This window comes from Equus caballus, chromosome 8, assembly GCF_041296265.1.
Source record: "Equus caballus isolate H_3958 breed thoroughbred chromosome 8, TB-T2T, whole genome shotgun sequence".
In the NCBI taxonomy this organism is placed as follows: domain Eukaryota; kingdom Metazoa; phylum Chordata; class Mammalia; order Perissodactyla; family Equidae; genus Equus; species Equus caballus.
Window position 1 is genome coordinate 1,957,977 of NC_091691.1, and position 18,764 is coordinate 1,976,740.

The window sequence follows — 18,764 nt, forward strand, 5'->3', positions numbered from 1 at the left end:
TTTTATCTTTCTTCCTGATTCAGTCTTGGAAGATTGTATATTTCTAGGAATTTATCCATTTATTCTAGGTTGTCCAATTTATTACATATAATTGCTCATAGTAATCTCTTATGATCCTTTGTATTTCTGTGGTGTCAGTTGTAACTTCTCTTTCATTTCTTTTTTCTTTTTTAGATTGGCACCTAAGCTAACTTCTGTTGCCAATCTTCTTTTTTTCCTTCTTCTTCTCCCCAAAGCCCCCCAGTACACAGTTGTATATTCTAGTCATAGGTCCTTATAGCTCTGCTCTGTGGGAAGCCACCTTAACATGGCCTGATGAGCAGTGCTAGGTCTGCATCCAGGATCCAAACTGGCAAAACCCTGGGCTGCTGAAGCAGAGAGTGCGAACTTAACCACTCAGCCACAGGGCAGGCCCCCCTCACTTCTGATTTTATTTGTTTGAGCCCTCTCTCTTTTTCTTGATGAGTTTGGCTAAAGATTTATCAATTTTGTTTATCTTTTCAAAGAACTAGCTCTTGGTTTCATTGATCTTTTCTATTGTTTTTTTAGTCTCTCATTTATTTCCACTCTGAGTTTTATTATTTCTTTCCTTCTCCTAACTTTGGGCTTTGTTGCTTCTTCTTTTTCTAGTTCCCTTAGGTGTAAAGTTAGATTATTTGAGATTTTTCTTGTTCCTTGAGATAGGCCTGGGTTGCCATAAACTTCCCTCTAGAACTGCATGCTGCATCCTATAGATTTTGGACCATGTGTTTCCCTTTTCATTTGTCTCAAGGTATTTTTTTTATTTCCTCTTTGATTTCTTCATTGACCCATTGGTTATTTAGTAGCATGTTGTTTAGCCTCAATGTGTTTTTTTCCCCAGTTTTCTTCTTGTAATTGATTTCTAGTTTCATACTGTTGTGGTCAGAAAAGATGCTTGATATAATTTAAATCTTCTTAAATTTATTGAGACTTGTATCATGGCCTAACCTGTGATCTGTCCTAGAGAATGTTCCATGTGCATTTGAAAAGAATGTGCACTCTGCCATCTTTGGATGAAATGTTCTGTATATATCCATTAAATACATCTGGTCTAATGGGTCATTTAAGACCAGTGTTTCCTTGTTGATTTTCTGTCTGGATGATCTATCCAATGATGTAAGTGAGGTGTTAAAGTCCCCTACTATTATTTTTTTTCATTCTCCTCCCCAAAGCCCTCTAGTACATAGTTGTATATTCTTAGTTGTATGTCCTTCTGGTTGTGCTGTGTGGGGAGCATGGCCTGATGAGCAGTGCCATGTCCGTGCCCAGGATCCGAACCAGCAAAACCCTGGGCCGCCAAAGTGGAGTGCACAAACTCAACCACTCGGCCATGGGGCCAGCCCCCCCTACTATTATTGTTACTGTTAGTTTCTCCTTTTATGTCTGTTAATATTTGCTTTATGTATTGAGGTGCTCCTGTATTGGGTGCATACATATTTACAAGCGTTATATCTTGTTGGATTGCTCCCTTTATCATTATGTAATGCCTTTCTTTGTCTCATTACAGTTTTGGGGTTTTTTTTTTTTTTTGAGGAAGATTAGCCCTGAACTAACTACTGCCAGTCCTTCTCTTTTTGCTGAGGAAGCCTGGCCCTGAGCTAACATCCATGCCCATCTTCCTCTACTTTGTATGTGGGACGCCTACCACAGCATGGCATGCCAAGTGGTGCCATGTCCGCACCCAGGATCCGAACTAGTGAACCCCGGGCCACCGAGAAACGGAACATGCAAACCTAACCTCTGTGCCACCAGGCCGGGCCCCACAGTTTTTGTTTTTAAGTCTATTTTTTCTGATATAAGTATAGCTACTTCAGCTTTCTTTTCATTACCATTTTCATGGAATATCTTTTTCCGTCCCTTCACTTTCAGTCTGTGAGTGTCTTTAGATCTGAAGTATGTCTGTTATAGGCAGCATAAATATGGGTCTTGTATCTTTATCCATTCAGCCACCTTATGTCCTTTGATTGCAGCATTTAGTCCATTTACATGTAAAGTAATTATTGATAGGTATGTAGTTACAAGCATACCTCTTTTTACTGTGCTTTTTTTTTTATTGCACTTCACAGATAATTGCATTTATTACAAGACCTTCCATCAGCAAAAAGATTACAACTTGCTGTAGGCTCAGGTGATGGTTAACATTTTTTAGCAATAAAGTATTTTTTAATTAAGGTATGTTCAGGTTGTAGGTTTTTTCCTTTCCTTGTTTTTTTTACACATAATGCTATTGCACACTTAAAAGACTACAGTATAGTGTAAACATAACTTTTATATGTACTGAGAAACCAAAACTTTTGTGAGGCTCACTTTATTGTGATATTCACTTTATTGCCGTAGTCTGGAACTGAGCCTGCAATATCTTCAAGGTATGCCTATATTGCCATTTTGTTAATTGTTTTTGCATTTCATCTTTGTTCCTTTCTTCTTCTCTAGCTCTCTTCCCTTGTGATTTGATGACTTTCTTTAGTGTAACGTTTAGATTCCTTTCTCTCTATTTTTTGTGTATCTGTTACAGATTTTTGGTTTGTGGTTATCATAAGGTTCATATACAACAACCAGTATATATAACAGTCTATTTTAAGTTGATGGTCTCTTAATTCTGAACACATTCTAAAAGTCCTACATTTTTACCACCACCACCCCGCGTTTTGTTTTTGATGTCATATTTTACCTCCCTTTACTTTCTGTATCCCTTAACTTCTTATTGCAGATAAAGATGATTTTACTACTTTTGTCTTTTAACCTTCATACGAACTTTCTAAGTGGTTGGTCCACTACCTTTACTATATGCTTGCCTTTACCAGTGAGATTTTTTTCTTTCGTGGTTTTCTTATTTCTGTTTGTGGCCTTTTCCCTTTCACTTAAAGAAGTCCCTTTAACAGTTCCTGTAAAGTCAGTTTAGTGATGATGAACTCCTCTAGTTTTTGCTTGTCTGGAAAACTCTCTCTCCTTCCATTCTGAATGATGACTTTGCCTGGGAGAGTGTTCTTGGCTGTACGTTTTTTCCTTTCAGCACTTTGAATATATCATGCCACTCCTTTCTAGCCTGCAAAGGTTCTGCTGAAAAGTCATCTGATGTCTATTGGGAGTTTCCATGACTTGTTGCTTTTCTCTTACTACTTTTAAGATTCTCTCTTTATCTTTTTTGTTTCGTTTTGTTTTAAGATTTTATTTTTTTCTTTTTCTCCCAAAGCCCCCCAGTACATAGTTGTGTACTTTTAGTTGTAGGTCCTTCCAGTTGTGGCATGCAGGATGCTGCCGCAGCATGGCTTGGTGAGTGGTGCCATGTCCGCGCCCAGGACTTGAACCGGTGAAACCCTGGGCCGCTGAAGCAGAGCACATGAACCTAACCACTCGGCCATGGGGCCAGCCCCCCTCTTTATCTTTAACTTTTGACATTTTCATTATAATATGTCTTTGTGTGGACCTCTTTGGGTTCATCTTGTTTGGGACTCTTCGTGCTTCCTGGACCTGAATGTCTGTTTCCTTACCCAGGTTAGGAAAATTTTTAGCTATTATTTCTTCAAATAAGTTCTCTGCCCCTTCCTTTCTCCTTCTGGGACCCCTATAACGCAAATGTTAGAATGCTCGATATTGTCCCAGAGGTCCCTTAAACTATCCTCACTTTTATTTATTTATTTTTTGAGATCACATTGGTTTATACTTTGTGTAAATTTCAGGTGTGCATTATTATATTTCAGCTTCTGTATAAAATGCATCGTGTTCATCACCAAAAGTCCAGTTTTTGTCCATCACCACACATATGTGCCCCTTTACCCCTTTGGCCCTCCCCTGCCCCTTTCTCTGGTAACCACCAATTGGTTCTCCTTATCTATCTTTTTGTTTGTTTGTCTTCCACATATGAGTGAAATCAGATGGTATTTGTCTTTCTCTAACTTATTTTGCTTAGCGTAATACCTTTGAGGTCTATCCATGTCACAAATGGCACGATTTTCTTTTTTATGTCTGAGTAGTATTCCACTGTGTATATATATCACATCTTCTTTATCCATTCATCTGTTGATGGGCACGTGGGTTGCTTCCATATCTTGGCTATTGTGAATAATGCTGTGATGAACGTAGGGGTGCATATATCTTTTTGAATTAGTGTTTTTGTGTTCTTTGGATAAATATCCAGAAGTGGAATAGCTGGATCATATGGTAGTTCTATTTTTAATTTTCTGAGAACTCTCTATACTGTTTTCCATAGTGGCTGCATGAGTTTGCATTCCTACCAGTGGTATATGAGGGTTCCCTTTTCTCCGCATCCTCTCCAACACTTCTCGTCTTTTTAGTAATAGCCATTCTGACAGGCATGAAGTGATATCTCATTGTAGTTTTGATTTGCATTTCCCTAATTATCAGTGATGTTGAACACCTTTTCATGTGCCTGTTGGCCATCCATATATCTTCTTTGGAAAAATGCCCATTTTTTGATCACTTTGTTCATTTTTTGTTGTTGTTGAGTTGTATGAGATCTTTATATATTTGGGGAATTAACTCCTTGTTGGATATATGATTTGCAACTATTTTCTCCCAGTTGGTGGGTTGTCTTTTTGTTTTGTTGATGGTTTCTTTTGCCATGCAGGCACTTTTTAGTATGACATAGTCCCACTTATTGTTTCTTTTGTTTCCCTTGCCTGAGGAGACATGGTATTCAAAAAGATACTTCGAAGACCAATGTCAAAGAGTATACTGCCTATGTTTTATTGTAGGAGTTTTAAGGTTTCAGGTCTTACATTCAAGTCTAATCCACTTTGAGTTTCTACCTCTTAATTGATGTGTTTTAAGCCATATGTATTTAATGCAAATATTGGCATGTAATGTAATGTAATTACATAATGTAATGTAATATAATTATTGGTGTGTAATATAATGTATAATGTAACTATTGGTATGTAATTTAATAGGTTATTAGATTTATGTCTGTGTGGTATAATAAAAAAAATACTTAGTCTTTGTCTGGGTCCCTGGCACAGAGCTCCTAAAACCCTTGGAATTTACTGTCTTTTTTATGCTAATGAGATGAGTCATGGTGGGGAGGGGGTACCAGTGGCTAGAAGAATCAACCACACAATTAGAGGATTAAAACTTTTAGCACCACCGTTGACCTCCTGGGAGGGGAGAGGGGTCAGATATTATTGAGTTCAATCACCAATTGCCAATGATATAATCAATCACGCCTAGGTAATGAGACTTCCAGAAAAACCCCTAAAAGTTTTGGAGAGCTTCTGGGTTGGTGAACACATAAATGTGTTGGTAGAGTAGCATGCCTGGAGTGGGCATGGAAGCTCTGTACCACCCACACCTATACCTTGTCCTATACATCACTTCCATTTGCCTGAGTTGCATCCTTTATAACTAGTAATTGTAAGTGAAGTGCTTTCCTGAGTTCTGTAAGTCATTATCAAACCTGAGGGGGTTGTGGGAACCCCCGAATTTATAGTCAGCCAGGCAGAAGAGTAGGTGGCCTGGGCATCCCATTTGTAGCTGGCATCTGAAGTGGACTCAGTCTTGTGGAACTCTTTATCTTGTGGGATCTGATGCTAACTCCAGATAGTGTCATTACTGGATTGAATTTTTGGACACCCAGCTAGCGTCAGAGAATTGGTTGGTGTGGAAACAACATGTATTTGGCATCAGAGAAAAAACCCAAACAAACCACACACATGTGGTATTAGAAAACACCATCCATTCCTCCATCTTATTATTTGTCTTCTGTTTGTTCCCTCCGTTTTTCTATTCCTCTGCCTTCCCTTTTTCCTTTCCTGGGTTCACTGCTATGGGCACCGCATGCCCAGGATGGGGAGAGGGCAGAAGGAGTGACTTTGGCTGAGGTCTCAGGCAGCAGAAAAGCTGCTGGCCCTGTTCAGGCTCCTCAGATCCTGCCTCTCTCTGTCACCATCTCAAAACCCTTCTCCCTGCAGTGCTGCACACTGTAGACTTTTCTGTTGAGTTCTCAGACCCTATCCTGACCCCATGAGCCTCCTCAGTCGGAACAGTCCCTGGAGGCCCCCTCCCCCCACAACAGGTGCTACTGAATTCAATGTCTAGAAAACATTTCCCCCTTTGCCTGGACTAATTTAACATTTTTTGAGGACCTGATCTGTAAGTGACCATGTACCTGTGATGCATTGGGAGTATGAAGTCTACAAAGACCTGTTACCAGCACCATCGAGGGCAGACAACTGACTCCTCCATCTACTGTTCGTATATGCATAAAATCTCTCTTAAGAGGGTCACTAGACGAACACACTGGGGCAGGCTCATCCTACTTGAGCTGATGGAGTTATTTTTAAGGTTTCTTCTTATCCTGATCTCCTGATAATCACAAAACCCCTACATTTTATGGAATATGGGCTGTTTATGGGGGTTGTGAGGTAGGTCACCACGTAGACAGGCCTCGGCCCCTGTGACATCATGGGATAGCATGGAACTTTGAATCAGGTTTTAGATGCCATTCCTTACCACCTTGATACCAGGAGCATCTTGAGGTCAGCACATTCCCCTAAAGGGTCTGTGTAGAATGAGAGCAGCTGGAAACCACACAGAACAGGATGCATAAGAAATAGGAAGTAGAAGCATGGAAGGAGGGGATGATCCCCTGAAAACGAGAGACGTGTACTGGCCACAGCAAGCTTAGGATGACGTCCAGAGTGAACGCACGGGGCTAGGAGTAAACACTGGACTTGGTGAATAAGGGAGGACATGTGCAGGTAATTGTTTCCTGAACTAGAAAGTCTCTGATCTGGCTTGTGAATTCAGTCAATCAAAAAGAGCACTTCGATCTTATAAAACCAACTGAAAGAACCACTTCTCCTCGTTTGTATGAAGAGAAGTCAGTAAGGAGTGACTCTCAGAAGACAACTGGAGTGAGGATACATGGTGCCACCATGCCCCCACAAAGCTGAATAAAGTCTCCCCTGGTCCAGGATCCCAGTCCTGCCTGAGACCCAGGACATAAATACGTTCTATGGTGGGATCAGGGTCATCAAGGTCTGCATGGTCCCTGTTTCTCTTCTACCCTGAGCTCTTCCTTCTGACTCTCACAGCAACAGCACCTCCCAAGGTTCCAGCTTCCCTTCAAAGTCACTGTGGGAGTGTTTCTCTGACTCCACAGAAAGCACCATCCCTGGAATGCAGTACGCTGCAGCTGCTCCGAGGCAGCCATTTGGGGCTGAGAAAGCAGCTCTCCACTGCTTCCTCCAAAGGCAGGAGCAGCCCAGTGGCAGGACTGCCCATGAGTCTCCTCGTCAACAGACCCTGAGCCTCTGATGTAAGAAGCCAGATGTGATGGAGATAGGTAGGCTCTGCTTACTGCCTGTCACTCTGAGACTGGCCTTCTCTCAAGGGAGAGCTCGACGTCACCATTGTTGGTGAGTTTCATTTTAGTACACCAGGTGTAAAAATAACCGCTCATCCCAGACTGGAGGACTCGGTTTCTGGGTGCTCTTGAGAGTCAGCCTTCCTGAGTTCTCAAACATATTTAATGGGAAGTTGGGAGGGGAAGAGTTAATGACCATGAGCACAAATTCACTTTCAACTGCTGTTACCATGACAAACTGTTACCATGACAATTTAAAAGTTATTTTGAACAACCAAAAAGAGTCACAGTACTCAGAACTTGTGAAGCCTGGTCCCTTTCTATGTCACAATGAGAAGATTATTGGGCCAGAACTGGCTGGAGTCAGATACGAGCAGATGTCTGGCACCAGCATCTTTAGGTCCAGAGAGCGATTGAGGACACAGAGTCAGGAGCTTCCCTGAGTCTGAGGAAAGGGACAGGAGAAACTAGGAGGGCTTCTTGGTTTCTGCTTGTGCTAGAACATCCTGTAGCCACCAACCCAGAAGCCATGGCTCAGCGTACAGGCAAGTTTGGCCTGTTGTTCCCAGGGCTACAGAGAGGGAGGGCAGCTGAGTAAGCACTGGTTGGAGAACAGACAGATCACTGGGCTAGGCCAGGTTGACCTGCTCTGAGGTCTGAGCCACAGGGGGTCACTCATGCTGGGGAGCAGCCCCCAGGTCTCTGAGGGCTCTTTCTACCCACGCAGTGAGAGAGGAGCACAGGAGGAGACCAAGAAAGCTATAGGAGATGCGGTGGGACTGGGTTACCCTGGGCCTTTCTGCCCCTTCACTGACCTGCAGAGGAGGGGCTACTCATATAAACTTGTCCCCGCTTGTGCCTTCTCCAGTCCTTCCTTGAGCACTGCTTCAGGCCTGAGCCAAGGGCCTGTGGAGAGGGGGTCTGACAGGGCTGTGTACGCCATTAGTTACTTCAGAAATTTTGAAAGCACATAAATAAACAACCACTTATGGCACCACTACCCAAAGAAAGCGTCAGTGCTTTGGTGGATTTTTCTCCCACTCATTTTCCTGAGCCCATTATACGACTGATTGTAAACTACATCCGTCCTGAACATAAAAATACCACGTGCCTTCTGTGGGGCAAAGGAATGAATGAAGACCAGACGGGCCCAATCAGCTCCGATTAGCTAAAGGGGTGGGGAGCGGATGAGCCCTAGGGTGGAGAGCACCAGAAAACCCACAGCCAGTCACTCCCCACCCCAAGAAATAACAACTCAGGTCTGATCTTCAACGTTTGCTTCTCAGGAGAAGCAACAGTAGGGAGAGACTCTCAGACTGTGACTGCCCAGCTCTGTGGGTTTGGAGGCAGAAGGATGGGAAAACAACTTCCCTGAGACCAGTCTCCACTTCTCCACTCAGCACAAGCCAGGCCTTAGGCAACTGCCCTGGTGTTGCAGCTGAATACACCTGCTTCAGAGTGTGCGTTTGTGGACAGTTTGTCTCAAGGCAATGAGACTCCAGCACCTCCCTACCTATTCTGTCCTCTAACAACCAAGTTAGTGACAGTGTTGAACTTTACCTGAGCCCTGTGCTCCAAAAAAACAGCTAGGCTTAAGAAATCCTCCAATCTTTTGTTTGGGGAAACCCTCCCCCCCAACATCTGTCTTCTAGGAAACAGCTTAACTCAAAAAATTACCCTTCCCCATGGCTTAGATAAGACTCGCTGTCCACTGTTTCTCATGGCTCCCATAAGAGTCAAGGATGGCTCCCTTGTTTACCTTTGGCAAGGCCAGACACAGACCCTTTTGCCTGAACCTGCTGACAAGGCTACACACAGACACTCCAACTTCTTGTTCTTTGAGTAACTGAGATTAGAAGTGTCTGTCTCGCTGAAACTAGCTAACCACAGAGGAAAACGGTTGCTGGTCAGATAACTTAGACTTGCCCTTCTTGCAAACAACTCCACCTGCAACTTGGTTATCCCTTACTACAGAGGACGAAGGTAGAACCAATCTGCCGAGACACTCTGATCTGTGGATCTGGGGTGCCCTCCCTGTTGCAATAACCTAAATAAAGTCTTCTCCTTAACTGCCCACTGTGTTTTCTCTTTGACACTAGGCTACCTCCTGCCAGGCCAAAGCCACCATCCCACATATCCCCCTTCCAAACTGTCCCCCTGGACCTCATTGCCATGTTTTTCTCCATTTTCCTTCTCTAATCCTACCAGGGTTGATCTGGGAGGCTAGTGTCTTGTATAATTTCTAAACAGAAAAAACAATTATCATCTAGTCATAAGACCTCCTCTTGCTGAGCCTATCACCCAGAAAAAATCACTTCCGTTTAGGAGAGAATAACCATCATAAAAATAAATGTAAGACCTCTCTCCCAGCCTCCCCAGTTCAAGGAGAAAAAGTTCCTAGAGAAAAATCACTGTTAGAAGGGATCATTGGTCAGGCACATTCCAATATTTGCTCCCCACAAAGTTCCTCCTGCTCTTAGGAAGTTTTTATTCTAATGATGGGCAGGTGGAGATACAGTACCCTAGGCACACAAATAAACATGTTGTATGATAGATATTAACAAGTATTACAAAGGAAAATGGGGAAGGGGAAGAGATCATGTCCGCAGGCAGGCTAAGACTAGATCTATACGTACATTACATTTTTTAAAGACTAAATCTATAGATTAAAAAAAGATTGAAAAGATATATCACCTAATCACAATGTGAACCTTATCTGGATCTTGATTTAAATGAACAATTTATGAGATGCCTGGAAACTTGAGCCCAGACTAGATATTTGATGATACAGAATTGTTTTTTACAGGTGATAAAATGATGTTGTGGTTATATTTTGTGCTTTGGAGATCAATGCTGAAATATTTGCAGATGGAGTGCTGTGACGTCAGGGAATCGCTTCCAAGAAATTCAGAAGGAAAGAGGAGAGCATGAGTGTCACTGCAAGGGGACTGGAAAAGAGCTAATGACCCTGAAGCTGGGTGATGAGTAGTGGGATCTATTGTACTGGTTTTTTCTACTTTTGTGTTTCTACAAAAAGAGGCTTTTAAAAAAAAAAAAAATGCTGTTATGAGCTGAATTGTGCCCCCCTTCCCAAATTCAAATGTTGAAGTCCTAACCCCCAGGACCTCAGAATGTGACTGTATTTGGAGACAGGGCTTTTAAAGAGGTAATTAAGGTGAAACAAGGCCATAGGGTGGGCCCTGATCCAATGTGACTGGTGTCTTTAGTAAGAGGAAATTAGGACACAGACATGTGCACACAGAGGAAACCTATCTGAGAACACTGCCAGATGGTGGGCACTCGTAAGCCAAGCAGAGAAGATGCAGAAGAAACCAACTCTGCCGACACCTTGATCTTAAGACATCTAGCCTCCAGAACTGTGAGAAATGTGTTTAAGCCACCTACTCTGTGGCATTTTGTTAGGTATGGCAGCCCTAGTAAACTAATATAATGCCTTCAAGAAATAAATGAAAAACTGGAAAAAAAGAAACTAGAGAATTTAGATGAATGCCGGGCAAGTTTACTAAGTACAGCTTTCTGATTCTACAACACTTATTGTAGCAAAGTTGTAAAATTCAAATGATCACATGCTTACAAAAATGTGAAAGATTAAAGATGCAAAATACTAAGAACCATAATGCTTAGGATTTACTGAGGTCTTATTACACGCCAAAAACTAGGGTACAGCTCTCCGTGAAGTTTATTTATTTATTTATTTATTTTGAGGAAGATTAGCCCTGAGCTAACTACTGCCAATCCTCCTCTTTTTGCTGAGGAAGCCTGGCCCGGAGCTAACATCCATGCCCATCTTCCTCTACTTTATATGTGGGACACCTACCACAGCATGGCTTTTGCCAAGCTGTGCCATGTCCGCACCCGGGATCCGGGCCGGTGAACCCCAGGTGACTGGGAAGTGGAACGTGTGCACTTAACCGCTGCACCACCGGGCTGGCCCCTCCGTGAAGTATTTTGTTTACTCCTCCCAACAACTTGATGATTGTACTACTGTACCTATTTTATAAATGAAGAAATTAAGGGTCAAAGAGATTAGGTAATTTAGTCAAATAATTTAGTTGGGGTGTGAGGTTTCAACTCAGGCCATTTGATTCCATGCAGAACACCCACTCATAGCCACTCCGTTTCTTTGGCAGCTTTCCTAGTGTTTCCTTCTCATCCTTGGGAATTCCAGTCATTTAGAGCTTGCTGCCAACACCTGAAGTGAGATAGTAGAAAGTTTCTCTCTCAAAGCAAGAGCGTATATCCCTCTCCTGTTCCTCTTTCTCCAGTGCAGCATTAGGAATTTATGTCCTCAAAACCATTGCTGAATGAGGCTGAGTTAGCAATGACAGCTTTAGACTTTTATCCAGATACCTCCAGGATCCTCTGTAAAGGGTCAACCACTTAAAGTAGAGCATTCCTTCATGCCACATGATGTATGGACCTGAGATGTCACTTTACTTGGTGTTCTATGGAAAGGTGGCCTCTGTTACTATATGGGGTAACTGTAATTTGCCAATTCCATATTGTCTTTATCCTAAGGTTATTAATCTAACTCATACATTATAAACACATGATCGGGAAGGATAATTTGAATAACTCTTTGACAGGACTTACAAGGCCATACAAAATCCAGCCCTGCTTTCCTCTTCCTCTCTACTTCTCTCCATTCCATCATTAATATCTCAGTTCAAACAAAGCTAACTCAGTTCCCCACAGCTGCCGTGCTCCAGCTCACTGTGGGGCCTTCTCACATGCTGTTACACTTGCCTGGAATGTTCATTCTCTCTTCTCTTCCTTCCATTGTCTCTTCTTCCGAGAATCTTTTCATGAGCCTAAACACCCCAAACTATGGTGACAATCCACCTCTCAGTTTCCTTTTACCGTTTTTTAAAGGCAATATGAACCACCTTATTCATACTTTCCTAAAATAAAGAGCTTTCAGTTTGTGATGAATCTTTGTTTGGCATAGGTGGTTTGCCAAGAGAGTGCCATGGGCCGCCAGGACAAGATGAAGCAAAGCAGGCAAGTTTTCATTAACTCACACAAACGTGAAAGAGCAAGTATAAATTCAACGCTTACTATGTACAAGGCTCAGTGTTGTGTGATATACATATTTCCTCACAGTAACTCTAAAACAAGTACAATTATTTTCTGCACTTTAGAGATAAAAATATGAAGTTTAGGGAACTTAAGTAACTTAATGAAATCACTCAGGAAGTGAGACAAAGCCAAGATTTAAGCACAGATCTGTGTGACGTTAGATCACAGCTTGCGATGCTAACAACTCTCCTAAGTGGTAAGAAAACCTCTGAGGAAAGGCTGAGACCAACGCCGTGGTGGAGATGCCGGCCCCACACAGCCCTTTGAGCTTTCTTTAACCTTTTCCTTATCCTTTAACCACGACTCCAGGCAGTAAAGGGCTTTATGCAAATTCCTTACCTCCAGTCCCAGGAGGAGGAAGAGGCTCTTCTCACCCCGCCACACCCCCATCGTGTCACTCCCGGCTCCTGGACCTATCAGGGCCAACCCAGCCCTGCCTACAGCGGTCATTCATGGAGATCCGGTTCCAGGCGCAGTACCTGGCCTTTAACTTCCGCGGCCTCTTCAAACCCTAGGAACTAAGGAGCAACACTCAGCTAGCAGCCGGCAGAGTGGGACCGGGGACGGACTTACGGCCCCGCCGGAAGTGCCCGGGGCCACGGCGTGCAACTGCCGCCCGCCATTTTGGCTTCATCCTGCCGAGTTCCGCCTCGGCTCCTAGAGGACCCTCCGTGTCCTGCTACCGCTGGAAGTGGGTCCCCCCCGGTCCCAAACGAGGTTCTTCGTGGAGGGTCCGAGAATCGCTTTGCCAACATAACATTCCTTGAGTTGTTTCAGGGTCTAGTCCTTTTCTGGAATCCTGGGTATGTGAAGACAGGTCACGCGGCAGTGCCTCCTTCCCACATTCGCGTAGAAAATGGGTCCTCCCTTTGAATGCTTCTTTGTGTTAACGATAACCCATTGCTTGCTTCAAACATCGGTAGGGTAGGCATTCAGAATCCGGAGAGGTTAGTGACTGAAAGTCCGGCCGAGTTAGAGACCCAGAGTTCTCACCCTGAGGGGCTTCACAATAATAGTAGACAAGACTTTCTGCTAAAACCGCCGTCAGGTAGATTCTGTTAATCCTCTCATTTTATGGATGAGGAAACTGAAGCTTAGCTTAAGTAAAATGTACCTGTCGCTCAGCCAGTAAGTGGTAGAGCCACAATTTCAGTGCCAAGCTCTGTGCCACAGCCTCGTCCATTTACCCGGAACCGTGCTGCAGAACGGAAAACCAGGGCTCATCTGCTTCGCTGCTGAAGGCATGCGTGTCCAAGTTTTGTTTTACATTTGTCAAGTGTGAATATAATAAGCTTTATTTGCTTCCAGTTAAAAATGGAGAATGTTAGAAGTAGAGCAAGCGAAAAGGAATAAGATTGTGTGTTGTGAACTAATAAGGATGGAGGCAGGAACATGTAATACTGAGACAGGGAAAAATACGAGAAAAAAAAATAAGTGACAAAAAGACAAACAGGACAGGATCCAGATATACTGAAAGGTCCTAAAGGAAACAGAAAAATGACCAGCAGGTGGAGAGGCAGGCATATCTGAGAGTTCCCAACCATGTATTGAAATAGGACTTAAATCAAGAAATAGATAAAATTCCTTATCAAAATCTAAGCTCGCACCGTATGGAACTTCTTTTGGTTCTTAAGGCCGACAACTCTGTCTTGCTGCTGTGCCTACACGCTTGTTCTTCTGTCAGCTTCACAAGCTGGTCCCCTGTCTTCTTCAGGCGTATTCCTACACATCCTGTTGGTCTCATCTTTTGTACGGCTTCCTCTGCAAAGCATTCCTGGACTTCCCAAGTCTGGCTTAGGTGTCCCTGGGAAGAATTCCCAACACCTCCTATGAGTCACTGCTTTGTGGTTAGGATAAATCCAGGACTTTATAGAGATTATTTCTTTCTTTTGACACAGCAGCTGTACGGAGCTGTTTTCGTTCAAGGACACCTGCCTTTGGCTGGAAAAATACTAAAATTTTGCTTTTTCGTTTTGTAATTAGTGAGCAATGAGGCAACAGAACCCCCCTTATCCCACATCTCACGGGATGCTGTCACATGATAGAAGCTTAAGAAATTTATGTATTAAAAGGATAAGGAAATGAATGAATTCCACATTGTATTGCATAACCAACACTCCCCTCTCTCTCATGCTTCCATTTTAATGAATGGTTAATGTGGAACCAAGAATCAAATCAAGTTATTCTATAACTTGGCTTAAACCTAATACATTGTATTTTAAGGGGGGATTCCTGAAAGCACAAACTGACTCAGAAACAGAGTCCAGTTTCGAGGGAACTATTCTCTGTTAGGGAGAAGAGCTTGAATTGACTCTCATCTAACTTGGATTTACAACCTGCAGATTACATTCACTTGTTGAGACGTGTATTGAGTTCCTAGTATGTGTCAAGCTCTATTCTAGAAGCTGGGGTTAATGGCGGTGAACAAACATGCAAGAACCTGTCACTCAAGTGGAAGAAGGCAGACAATCCAGAAGGAAATTAGTTTTAGATGGTGGTAAATGCCACAGAAAATAAAGCAGGTAATAAGGCTTTGGTGGGATTCAAGGAGGAAGTACTTCAGTTAGGGAAGTGATTTCCAATGCACAATCTGGGAACAAGGATGAGTTCCAGGGGCCAGCCCAGTGGCACGGCAGTTAAGTGTGCACGCTCTGCTTCGGTGGCCTGGGGTTCACCGGTTCGAATCCTGGGTGCGGACATGGCACTGCTTGGCAAGCCATGCTGTGGTAGCTGTCCCACGTATAAAATAGAGGAAGATGGGCACAGATGTTAGCTCAGGGCCAGTCTTCCTCAAAAAAAAAAAAGAATGAGTTCCATTGCCAGGGCAATAAGGGGATGGAATATCCCAATCTAGGAGAGGCATATCTCTAATTATACATACGTAATTGACAACGTGATTTAAAGATTAGCCATTTGGTTAGTTTGATTCATTTTAATAATTTCCAAGAGCCTGAATAATTCTGTGTATACTGACTAAATTTGATTTTCGACTGCAAGTGCTGAGAGCCAGACTCCAGAATGTGGTGCCCATCCCAAAGTATTGCTGCTCGTGGATGCCTGACTAGAACATTGTCCAGCAACTAGAATGGCCCCATTCCTTCATTACTTTCTCACATCCTGACCCACAATTTCACTAACTGGTGAGTTAAGAACTTTTGACTGTGTGTGCTTCTATCTTCCTAGCCTTAACTCATTATTGACTGATGGAATCACAGAGTTGGAGGTATTCTCACCTGTGTACCATATGGTATTGAAGTACATGGATTAAACAAAATGGTTGGAAAATCTCTACATGGGACCCTAGAATATGCACAAGTAAACACTAATATTAATAATTTAATAATAAGACCTATAATTTAATGACTGTTTACTATATGACAGGCCCTGGACTAAGGGAAAAAATGTGACTTAGCACATTTACTTCTCAGAACTGCCCTCTGAACTAAGTACCTTCCACAGGGGGAGAAGAGTGTGCAATGTTAAGAACTCCTGGCTCCAATTACTAGCTGCATGACCTCAAGCAAAGTATTCCTCAGCTATAAAGTGGGGATAACATACGACATACCTTGTAAGTTCTGTGTGTATGAAGATTAAATGAGACAGTGGTTGTAAACTGATATTAATCATTTGTTTAACGTTAGATTTTAGAGTTACTGTTGTAAGCTTTAAATGTGCAGTACTTGGTAGAGATTTGATGAATATGTACTTTAATTTTCTTTTTGTTTTCCCCTGTTTTTGTATCACTCTTTAATCAGTCTGAAAGGTTTCTGGCTTGATGTATGCCTACTTACAACTTACCATAAAAGGAGCCTCATGTATACTTCCAACAGTCCCCCAACCCCTTATGCCAAAAGCAAATAAAAACAATCCAGTTGAAAGCAATGTGTGAGCTGATAAGACTATTTACAGCACTGTGTGAAGAGGAGTGAAAGCTTCTTGCTGTTTTTCCTTTAAGGCTTATTTGGAGCATGTATATCTTAATAGAGTCAAACACACTACATAGTAAACTTTTTTATGCTTAAAAAAATTAATAGCGTGTCTAAATTATCCCATTTTATTTAAGATAGATTCATTATCATTTTAAATATTGACTGATAATCCATCATAATTCTCTTATTGACAGTTGTTTTCCATTTCATTAAGCTATAAATAACCCAGAAATAAATTATTTTGTTGACACCTTTATCCAAATTTCAGATTATTGAGGATATGACTCCTTTGCATTTTTTTCTCCTTATGGGGATGATTATGTGGGGGGTTTTCTCCTCTTTTATCTTATTAATATGGTGAATTTTATTAAAAGGTTTGCTCATATCGGACTATCCTTCCATTTCTAGTATTTCTCACTTTGTCATATTCTGTTGTTATTGTCATGTGGTGTTGGGTGCTGTTAAAAGAAAGTGCCCCACAGACAATTTACCGATCTAGCAATTCATGCATCAAGCAGCATCCAATCTAGCTGCTAGAAAGGAGCTCTGAAGAGCTGTACAAGGTGAGAGATTTTTATAGAAAAAAGTGAGCAGGAACAAGGAAATTGCGCTGGGCATTTGCAGGTTGGTTAAAGCAGGGTTACTTTCCTTCTATGGAGCAAAGGGAAGTCTTAGAGCCGGCTCAAGTAACTTGTGCTGAGCAGGCAAATGCTGGCTGGTTGACCTAGGCCTTCCTTTTCTAGGAGAGCCATGCATAGAAACTCAGCTAAATTTTAGTTTGCTGACGTGGGACTTAGCATGTGTGACTCCATCTTGGGCCTAATCTAGTTACTTTAACAGTGCCGTTGCATCAATATTTATAAGTGAGATTGATCTATAGTTTCCTTTTTAGAGACCATTTTGTCAATTTGTGTTTTGGGATTTTGTAATGAAACAGCTCTGTCAGTTTTTATCTGTCTTAGAGTTCAAACTTGAATCTATGGCCCCAGATGAGTGAGCTGGCTGAATGACAGACACCACCCTATGATAGGTGGGAAAAATGTACTTCCATGAAAAACACCACTGCTGAGATCATACTCCTCCAGTCTCATCTTTCCTTGTTTTCTAGTTTTTCATTGTTTTTGAGTTCCTTTGGAAGATAACTGATAGCAATGCAAAATACTAATTGTCTCTAGACATGTGTCTTTGATCCCATTCAACTGACATCCCTCCTCCTGTTCCTGCACAAAATTGGGTTTCTCTTGCCTGATGCACATAAAGAACCAATTATTATGGCATCAGCTTTTGGGAAAAGAAAACAGCTTTACTGCAAGATTGATTTACAAGGAGGCAGGAGGCATGTGCTCTCAGCTCTGTCTCCCTGATCCAGGGCTTGGAGCAGAAGATATGGGACGAAAGGTGGGGCGGTCTGAAGGGTGGAGATAGAGTGGAGGTGACGAGAAGTGAGGTCATTGTTGGCTTACTTACTATGGTAAACCTCTCCATCTATTTTCAAATGTTTCATACGAATTTTCTTTTGTAAACTTTGTTTTCATTAGGACAATGGTGAAGAAGTCATCGAAAACAGGATGTTTGTTCTGGTAAACGTTCTGTATATCTAAGTGTGTGTTTAGGATTTTTATTATTCTTATTCTGGGATAATGTTCCGGAATGAAGAAGGAGAAGGCAGTGTGTGATGAAAAAGGAAAGTACATCTAACATCTGGGGCTCTTAACACCCAAACTCACGTCCTTAAATTTGGACTTCGTGACGTGTTTTTCAGTTTCTCAATCTATTATGCCTATTATGGTTCCTGGGCAATCACGGTGAAGGAAATTGATCGTGTGCTTTACCCACATGACACCCCAGCACTGTGAGCTCTTCCACAGATAGAGTCAGCCTCATCCACAGGCTGGACTTTGGAGATGGGTAAGTAGTGGCCAGCCCCAGAGCTGGAGCCTGAGAAGTGTTTGGGGGTCGCATCCCCCTTGCTGGGGCTCCTGTCTCTCTTAAGCCACATCACAAACTGAGGGGCCTTCCCTGCTGCTGCTGATACGATGCAGTGCTGTTGGAGCTGCGCTCACTCTGGATGCAGGGGAGCTTGGCCAAGACTAACTCCCAGGGTGTTAGATGCAGAGGGTGACTGAGTCAGCACAGTCTGCGAGAGGGACCCTGGAGACGCAGATACTTGTTATGTCCTGGAGGAAGGACAAGAGGGAAGGACAGTCACTACATGTGGCTGGGAGGTAGTTTCAGTGGGCTGCAGAGTCTGGATACTGTGGACTGTCCTGACCTGAGCAGCAAAAGAGGAGTGTGAGGAGGAAGAGTGGGGCCCTGGCCGTGGTGCAGACACCCCAGAGCTCTGCTGAGACAGACATACTGCAGCTCTCTGTTATCCCCCTCAAACCCCA

The 18,764-nt window shown here is 42.7% G+C and overlaps 1 long non-coding RNA gene across 1 annotated transcript; it reads left to right on the forward strand.

The window, feature by feature from the left end:
• Positions 1-15,329: 15,329 nt before the first annotated feature.
• LOC138925474 (uncharacterized) lies at positions 15,330-16,327 on the forward strand. The gene is made up of 2 exons (XR_011441672.1): positions 15,330-15,585; positions 15,905-16,327. It is a non-coding gene; the product is annotated as an uncharacterized lncRNA (long non-coding RNA).
• The last annotated feature ends 2,437 nt before the right edge of the window (positions 16,328-18,764 follow it).